We start from the raw sequence: 9,811 nt of genomic DNA on the forward strand, positions 1-9,811 counted from the left end.
GATCAAGGATCTGACTTACAGGGAAAAAGCGAAAAGCCATGTCTACAAATCAAGGAGACAGTGCGCATTCGTCAATCATTTGTAGTTTTGATTATAATTGGGCCTAAATGATGAATTGGATGGCAGATTTAATGAACTGGTATTATCAAAAATTGGTTAAAAAAAAATTGGTAAAAATCTGCCAATTTTTTTAATGACTTTTTATTATTTTTTATTTTATTTTATCTTCTTTTTTTTTTAGCACATTAATACATTTCAAGACAAACAGAATATTCAAACATCCCCCTAAAAAAAGGCAACAAAAAAATTGGCAGAATTAAAAAAAATCCATACTAGCCGGCGGGCCCTACTGGCTCTAAACAGACTTTCTTTGGACTATTTGAGGGAGTGTGCTCCAAATGTGTCAGTGGCTTAAAGGTTTGTCACCAGAGAGTCAGTGGAATAGTGTGAATTAGAACCCCGCACTCATGCACAGTAAACATCTGCACGCCTGTGGCTCAAGGGCCTCCACGGTGGGGAAGATTGGCACTTAACGGAGAGAAGCGATGTGGGGAAAAGCGCCACTGGTTTGTCTTTAAAAAGCCAATGTTTGCTATGGACTACATTAAACCTGCTATCGATTCGACTCAGCCTTGCACCTGCATCAATCAACGGTGCCAGGGGAGGGCCATAGGTAACATCCCTTCCCTGTAGTTTAAAGGTCACAGTCGCTCCCGCGCTGAACCCCCGCCATCCCACCAGACCCACCTGAGACTTGCGGCAGACGCCTCTCACTCTCAGAATGAGAATCGCGATGCCATTCAGCGAGGCATTGATTGAGCCGAGTCCCATCATATCTACTCGTATATTGTTCCTCGATTTGCCAATTAGGGGTCTTTTCACAGTCAATAGCTTTCAGGCCAAGCGTTAAATGGCCAACTGTTTGCAAGATGGCGCTCATGGAGAGGATCCAGAAGATGATAGATTTATAGAGCTCCACCTACCTGCTGCTTATGGCAGATCACAGCAAATTCGCATCCAGAAATGACATATATATGGGGGGGGGGGGGGGGGGGGTGTTCACTTACAATATAGAAATAGTGAACTTTTGATTTATCACACGTATCTTTCACACTAGGGCAATGCACAATTCTATATGACTTATATGATGAAATAAGACTAACAAATACTTTATCATCATAAGGCCATAACAATTCAATGACCCCATGACTCAACCCAAAACACATTTAATAACAGCACACTCCACAAATCCATTTTTTGTATGTTACTTGTAGCAAAAAAAAAAAAGACAAAAAAAAGAATATTCTCTTCGCCTCAAATGAGCATTTTGTGTCCATAAATCAGCGGTTTGTGCACATTTAATATTCCGTTTTAATTCTCCCATGTCTGGGGTTCTGTACATAGCCACTAAGGTTGAAATGTATTAAAAATGTGCTCAATTGTAGAATCATGTCATGTAAGACCATACCGCTCAACCCCTGCTAGTTTGCAATTTAATTGGACTGCAACAGCATTAAAAATGTAAGCAAATTATAGTATCAGCACCTTTCTTTGAATCCTAGACAAGATGTGATGTATCCAGGTAGGCAAAGAGCAATTTTATTCTCACAAAAAGCTACAATTTTGAACACATAGTATAAATAAATAAACACATAGTCAAAATGCATCGTCATGGTTCGTCCCGCTTGTGTGATAAAATAAAAAGGAGAGGTATGGCGACATCCTCATTAGAGTCTCCAGCCTGCTCTGACCATTAACATGACTGACATGGTGCTACACTGGCCTGGCCACTAATGAAATGTCAATTCAGTCTACCATCCATCCTGATCAAATGTTAATTGAGGGAATGATGGAACGGAGCTGCGTGGTTCGCCTCTCATTCTCATCCCTTTTTTCTTCTCATGCATATCGAAGCCTGCCTGCAACTACTGTTAATGGTTGTGACATTTATACAACTTTCCTTCGTATAGTTTACAATATAATCAATGTAAAGTAATCAAGGTTATATATTGTTACTCATAACCATGTCAGTGAACAATCCTATAGTCCAGTGTGTTCCAATCTTTTTTTTTTTAGCCAAGACACATACAGCATGATTTTACATAAGAAAACGTGCCAAAGTGGCAGTGAAAATTCAGCTGCTATGGGTCGAAGATGGAGAAAGGGAAAGTGTCTCAATGGGCAGAAAGATACGAGGAAATCACAGAGCCTAAAACATGATGTTAACTCATTCAAACCCAAAAACATATACATATGTTTTTAAATACTTTTTCCTGCACTCCCCAAAACATATTTATACGATTTATTTTTATTTATTTATTTTTATGCTAGAGCATGCAGAAGGCTTTGATGCAGCTTCTGACCTGAAGAGGTCGCTTAAGGCAATGGTAGCTATTACAAAAAACAACCAAAGCGGGCAGCAGAGTATAAGAGATCAACCAGGGCCATGTTGCAACAAGCTCTTTTCCCCAGTGTTTTCAACAAGTTTGTGAATAATGATGAAACTTAGCTTTATTCTAATGCTAATTGCTGCAAAACTGAAACGGATAGAAATGAAAGAAGAGACTCTAATCTTTCTTTTGGTAGGTTCCATGTTTTTATAGCGATAGAACACATTATTCTGTGGGCCTTGCAAAATCTGTCAAATTCCAGTAAAACAGCCGGGAGCGAAGGGGGTTGCTTCGGTGAAAATGGATGGGAGTGAATGAGTTAAGGGACTGAGTGTTTGGACTAGAGAGTTGACATGATGACAAGGGAGATGTCAGATGGAAAAGAAGTAAGACTGGAATCTTAGGTGCTATGTTTTATGTATTTCACTGTGGTGTAGATAGAAAGGATTATTGAATAGGGGTTATCGAAAAGAAAGCATTTAAGAATGTCCAAAGGGTAAAAAGATTGTCAGATCGAGTGATGAGATTGAAATCTTCTGGAAGGAGCCAGATGAAGTTAAAAACATCCCAGGTAGAGTGAGAGAAAATAACTGGGGCAGATTTTAATGAACCTTTTGTCGAAGGCAAAAGGAACTGGGCTGATTTTGTATCCAGGACAGGAGTCGAGAGAAACAGATGCAGAACACTTTGTTCCGGAAGAGGCTGGCACATTGAGTGACCTACCAGAGCTGAGCTCGTCTCAGCGAAGACATGCATGAGATCTGAAGTACGACAGTAAGACGCTCTGTGTGTGACAGAGGAGCTCGCGATAGAGATAGGAGTGCATCAGGGATCTTCGCCTCCTCCTGTTTCCAAAGATGATGGATAGACTGACAGATGAGGTTAGACGGGAATCCCCATGGACCGCGATGTTGGCAGATGCCATTGTGAGCGGCGGGGAGCAGTTGGAGGAACGTTTTTGAGGAGATGAATGGAGATTAGAAAAAGTAAGAGGGTGAAGGCGAAAGCAACAGGCGGAAACGGAACCAAGCATCTTGGCTCTGATGTGAAAGGGTAACACTCGGACGGCTAACAGAACAAGTCGAAAGAAAAAGAAGACCGACAACTCGACTGACCGTGTCAATGAACACTGCAGACGACATAAAAGCAACATTACATACAAGAGAATATCTGCATGTACACTGCAGGCCATTAGCGGTTCTAAGGAAAGCATCAAACATGAACTAATGCTCATTCCTTTTTACTGATTAGCACCGCTAATGAGATGTAGCAGCTACATGGAAGGTGAGGTTGGGTCAGGCAGACATATATATATATATATATATATATATATATATATATATATATATATATACATATACATACAGTGCTTAAAAGAACAATTTGGACTTTCCAATAGTTTCAACCTGATTTTGTTGTTCAATCTGAACTATTAAATTTTATATGAAATAACAGGTGTAGGTTTATCAATTCAATACATTGTCCTTTTTTAAAAACATTTTTTTTTTATCAATTGTGTAGTCAAAACTTAATTAAAAAGAGTTTTTGGTCAATTCATGTAGGTGCAAAAGTATGTGAACCCTGAGTTGCATTGCTTAAAACAAGCAGTCAAGTAGGATCAGGTTAAAGCAAATTGGTAGCTAAACTAACCACTGAAATGGAGCAATGAAATGAGAGGTTTAGCAAAGAAATTGTGCACCACTGACTGAAACAGAGACAAAACCACGTCACTTTAGTCTTACCCGGGTGAACCCATACAGGTCAGTCATGCTGAGATAAAGAGAAATCTCAGGGGACCTTAGGAAGTGGGTAGTGACAGCACATCTGTCTGGGGAAAGCTATAAAGTCATCAAAAAAAAAAAGTGCTTCATCATTCCACTGTGAACTAGAGAACACTGAAAATTACTACAATCCTGCCTAGAAGTGGACGACCTTCTAAAATATCAGCAAGAACCACAAGACAAATGATAATTCAGGTAAAAAGCCAACTCGAGCATCACATCGAGGGATTTGCAGACCTCTTTTGCTGCATCTGGGACACATGTGCATGCTTCAACAATCAGAAGAAAAGTCAATCGACAAGGCTTTCATGGAAGGCTTGCTAGGTAGAAGCCTCTGCTCACAAAAAAGATCAAAGCTGCCCATCTTTGCCAGCGAGTACCTGGACAACACTGAAGCTTTTTGGAAGTCCCTTCTGTGGACAGATGAGTCCAAAATTGAACTATTGACATGTTTGGTAAAAAGTCAACACTGAATGTTAAATTCTGGGCTGGCTTTTCATCATCAGGACCGAGACAACTCCACATAATCCAAGGAATCATGAATTCAGATGAATATTGTGAAATCCTGGATCATAACCTGAAGCCGTCCTTTGTGAAGTTACAGCCTGGTAAAAGATGGATCATGCAACATAACAATAATCCAAAGCGTTCCAGCAATACAACCAAGGAATGTCTGAAGAACAACAAGATTCATGTTCCGGATGTGCACAGTCAAAATCCGGACTTAAATTCTTTCAAAATACTGTGGCGGGACCTGAAGCGGGCAGTTTATGCTAGACGCCCATCCAACCTCTCTCAATTGGCTGCATTTTGCAAGGAAGAGTGGCAAAAATCCCCTAAAGTAAATGTGAAAAGACTGATAAGTCACTAAAGAAAGTGTTTGGATGAAGTTCTCATTGCAAAAGGAGGTGCGATACTTTTACACCCGTGAAATCTGAGTTGTTCAAGAATGAATGACAATATTATCATTATTTTTGTTCAAGTCCAATATTTTCAATGCCAGCATTGTAGTTTTGGGTATGACTAAACATTTAATAAGCTTATTTTAATATTTGATACAAAAAGTCTGACCATGCCTGCAGGGTTCACTTTTTTTTTTTAGCAGCACTGTATATATATATATATATATATATAATTTAAAAAAAATGGCTCCCTGCAAGCTCACTTGTGTTTGGTCTGTGCATGAGAAATGGAGTGTGCGTTTATTTATTTGACTCTACTACGGACAGCGCGGACCATTAAGACCAGATCTTACTCATCAACTATTAAAAATGCAACACATCAATTTAACTGTTGTTTCCAATTGAAAGTTATTTACACTGCACTTTTGTTTATTCTGGAAGATTGCTTGACTGCCATTGATGATGACTTCTTGTTTGACGATTATCACTTGGTACTGCCCACTTCTCTCTTCGTAAAGACACGGCTGGTTTTATTCACCTGTCAGGTTGTCTTCGTTTGAACACTGAAACCATATTAGTGCCGCCTATTTGTTTATATTTGAATCAAAACCCTGCGCCAGGAATAGGAACGATCTTTAAAATTGAGACGATAATCCCACAAAGCAGCTAAAGAGGAGCTGGCTGTAGAAAGAAGGGGGATCTGTCTTTGTGTTCCCACAAAGTACCTGTCCAAAGGGACCTTTTAGGTTTCTAAGAATAGACTATCATCGCCTCCTTGTTGTTCTTTCCTTCTCTGGCCTCCAGGGAGTTTTATCTTAGACGACGGGTGGTAATTGCTTCGGAGAGTTTTTGGCTGCGGCACTTTTAAGTGAATTCTTCATTTGCGAGGCAAATATTTGCGTTTTCCCCGGAGGGATGTTTGTGCTGTCGGTGCAAAAGCTCTGACGCCTCCAGATGCCACATTCTCCATCGCCTCTGCTTCTCATGCAGCTTCGGGAGGTGCCTACAGAGCGTTGTACGCGTCCTGGTCCACAACAGGAGCTCAGGAGGTTATATTTTCATCCTAATTTCTGCAAAACCCTGTGGCTAGATCAAGGAAGAAGAGTCCATTACAGATCACGGAATTTATTTGGAGCTACAAAGCTGACATACTCACACAAAGCCATCACTTCTTCGGTTGTAAGAATGGCAACAGGTGGAGACACAGGCCCAAAATGGCTGCCTCGAACCAAAATGGCTGACTTCCTGTTTAGTTAGGGGCATGGGTTCCTTGAGATTTTGTTGTGTGTCCTTAAACGATGGACATGTCCATTCAATGTCATGTCCGTCGGTGAAACTGTTGATGGGGCTGATTTAAAATTAATTAAATAAATAAATAAATGAATAAATAAATTAGGGGTGTCAAAGTTAGTGCATTAATTTTCAGTTAGTTTAAAGTTCCTTTAACTGCACTAATTTTTTTAACGCACGATTAATGAGCGTCCATTAATTGGAAAGCATGTACTGGGGTAATTCCAGTCGCAATGCAGCAGACACGCCCATGTCAAAATTTATCATAATAAATTTAATAATAATGCATATATTTGTGGAGACTGGGGTCAAGTTGTATTTTACAATTTTTAAAATGTGCAGAATTTCGCAAGTTATTTCATGTTAAAGATTAAATAGCTCTTAATATGAAAAGAAAAATGCACTGAGCTGTCACCAAAGTCTTGCAAATGCAATTATGCCATCTAGTGGCAGAAAAATGACCTCAACACGAATCAATATCACACTCGTTTTTACAGTACAGTAAATCTTTTGAATTTTAACTAAATTTTATAAATCATCATGAAATTACTGTATCAATAAGTAAAAGATATTGCCATATTTCTCTTAGTTTAAAATTTTTCCCACTTTTTTGTTAATAAAAACTGAAAAAAAACCGTAGAAAAAAATATTTCATTGTGCATGTTATTGTACATTTAGAACAGATATAAAATTGTGACTAGCTGTGAGTTAACTATAGATGTACTGCGATAAATTGCTAAGTTGTGTTCTGTGCTTTACTGTTTAATATTCTAGCGAGGGAACTGAATCCCTACTCTGTATTAAATGGAAAAAAATGGTAACATTTTAGGTGCAATAGTTGACAGCGTTTGATCAAAACCAATGTGGAAAGCTCTTCAAGCCCCTCAGGCGGCGTCGGTGGCATCCAGCACGGAGGCTGTTGTTGCTCACTCTCTCGCTCACTTTCTTTGTTTGTGTTTAAGGGTTTCCTTTTTAGAAAAAAACTCTTGAGGGGCGGGAGACTGTATTTCATGTTTGCCTCATTATAGCCAGCCTTTATCCAACTTGTTTTTCCCCTCCCCGCTTGAACAGATTTGATTCAAACAGAAAACGGCGCAATCAAAAATCAAAGCTCACTTTTGTGCTATTTCCTTCTTCTTCTCCCCTAAACATGACATTTTCCCAAAGAGAATGTGAGTGGCCCTTTCCGAGGACATTTCCATTTCTTGGGTTTACCTGGCACTGAATCCCGCCCCACTGTTATTTTCCACTCGCGCAAAAGGAGGTAAAAAGATCATCCTCAGGTGAACAGGAAGGCGCGTCAAGCATCATTAATTTGTTGTGACAGTTGCTTGTTGGGCTTTGGGGAGGAAACGCGCTTTGATGCGAAGACCCGGCCTGAGCTGCGAGACGTCTAATGATGCCAGGGTTTGTTCAAGCCGCCAATCGAGTGGCGCGACCTACTTATAGCAGCGGCGGCGGCGGCACCGCTCTCAAGAAAACCCAACATTTTCTTCTTCTTTGTTTTGCGGCCTTCATAATAGCCAGCCGCTAATTTTTTGTCATTTTAAAGCAAAACAATTTGTTACGACCCTTTGAGCAGTGGGCTTCCTTGGACCCCCGGATCCGTTGAATGGTTGCTGCGCGGTGGACAAAATTAACTTATTCTCGCACGGGTCTTTTACTAGAAATGTCGTAATTTATAGTTTGGGTTGTGATGCCAGTCCTGGAACTTTTCAGACTCGCCTCGAAAACCTTCCTTTCTGACTGAATGACCTGTTGCCATGGAAACAACACCGAACATAAATATATTTCATCCTGTAATTGGATTTTGGCCTTGAGATTCTCACGCGCACCTTGTTTCTATGTTTTTGACCTTCCTTGTGTGACGCCGCTCTCGTAATAGTAGAGTGCAGATGCAACTACTCTCTACTCCTAATGATGAAATAAATAGGCTTTTTTTGGGGGGGGGGGTGAAAAAGCTTCTTTGTACAGAAAGCAAAGACAGACATAGACGGGGTGATGCAGGGACAATGATCTCTTAAAGCTGATGGATGTGTCAAAGCTCAGCAACACACACACACACGCACACACACACAGATTAAGAGCAGGGCTGTCCATAAAGTCTACGGGATACAGTGTGTTGTTAGACCTGTGTGCCATTTCCATATAGATTGCCTGTCCATCATTTTCATTTTGACACTGCAGGCGAGGCTCAGGGATCTCGACGTATAGAAGAGGCAGAACAAGCTAGAAGCTGCAATCTGGATGGATGTATTGTGGAATAATGCATATCTCATTTGTCCCCCAAATATTTTTATTATTTTATTATTTTATTATTTTATTATTTTATTATTTTATTATTTTATTATTTTATTATTTTATTATTTTATTATTTTATTATTTTATTATTTTATAATAATAATAATAATAATCGTTTTCACTCGAGTATAGTGTGATATTAAAAGTAAAAAAAAAATGAAATAAAAAAATCGGTGGTTGAATGACGTCGCCATTTTTTCCATGAGATGGCACCTCGTCCGCCCTCGCATCCTCCAACCAAAGAACCCCATTAAGAATCCAACATTGACCCTGCAGCACCCCAATTATAGCATACATTAATCCCATCACTCCGCCGGCTCAAACACACACACACACGCATGCACGCGCGCACTCACACACATGCACGTACACGCTCGGAGTGCTTTAGTGCTCAAATCAATCAAGCTTTATTTGCACTCGCTTAAAGAGCTGCGATGTGCTTGTCAATGTCCAACGCTCGGTGAACGTGACACTTTGTACAAATTGTTTGTACTTTTTAAAAATTTGTCCTTTCAGATTGCTTTCAAAACCAAAAAATAAATCATCATGTTTATTGGAATTTCTCTATAAATACTTTATTATTTTAGTTTATTTTTAAATGCAATTTCTATGCAAATTCTTCACTGTGGAACTATTGAACGATAATTTATCATTTTCATTTTTCCTAATGATTAGTTGTTGTTGTTTTTTAATAGATTTTTCCTTCACCGCTCAATTATTTAAATTTAGCACTGCATTGAAAGTGACACAGCGATGCCTTGAGATACAAGTGACTTATTTTCCAAGTTTTGGGAGACACGAGCTGTTTTTGTGCAATACTGCCCCCGGTGGCCAAGTCACACACAGCAGGGGGAATTAATTTTTCAGAACGCACACTGTTTTATTTATTTATTTATTTTTACATAAAAAATATTATTACTCATACTAATATGTTTTATAAAATAAATATTATAGTGTGCGAGTCCCCCCCCCCCCCCCAATACCTTTTTGGGGTGGAGTCTGGAACGGATTAATGGCATTTTTGTTCATTTCAATAAGGAAGAATTACTTGCGACGCTAGTGTTTTGAAGGACCAAATTAAAGGTCGTTTTGCCGCACCTGCTGCACATGCAGAAGGCATCGTGGGGGAAAAAAAAAAGAAGAGAGC

Source organism: Leptonotus elevatus, chromosome 18 (assembly GCF_054856555.1).
Source record: "Leptonotus elevatus isolate MCC_2025b chromosome 18, RoL_Lele_1.0, whole genome shotgun sequence".
Lineage (NCBI taxonomy): Eukaryota > Metazoa > Chordata > Actinopteri > Syngnathiformes > Syngnathidae > Leptonotus > Leptonotus elevatus.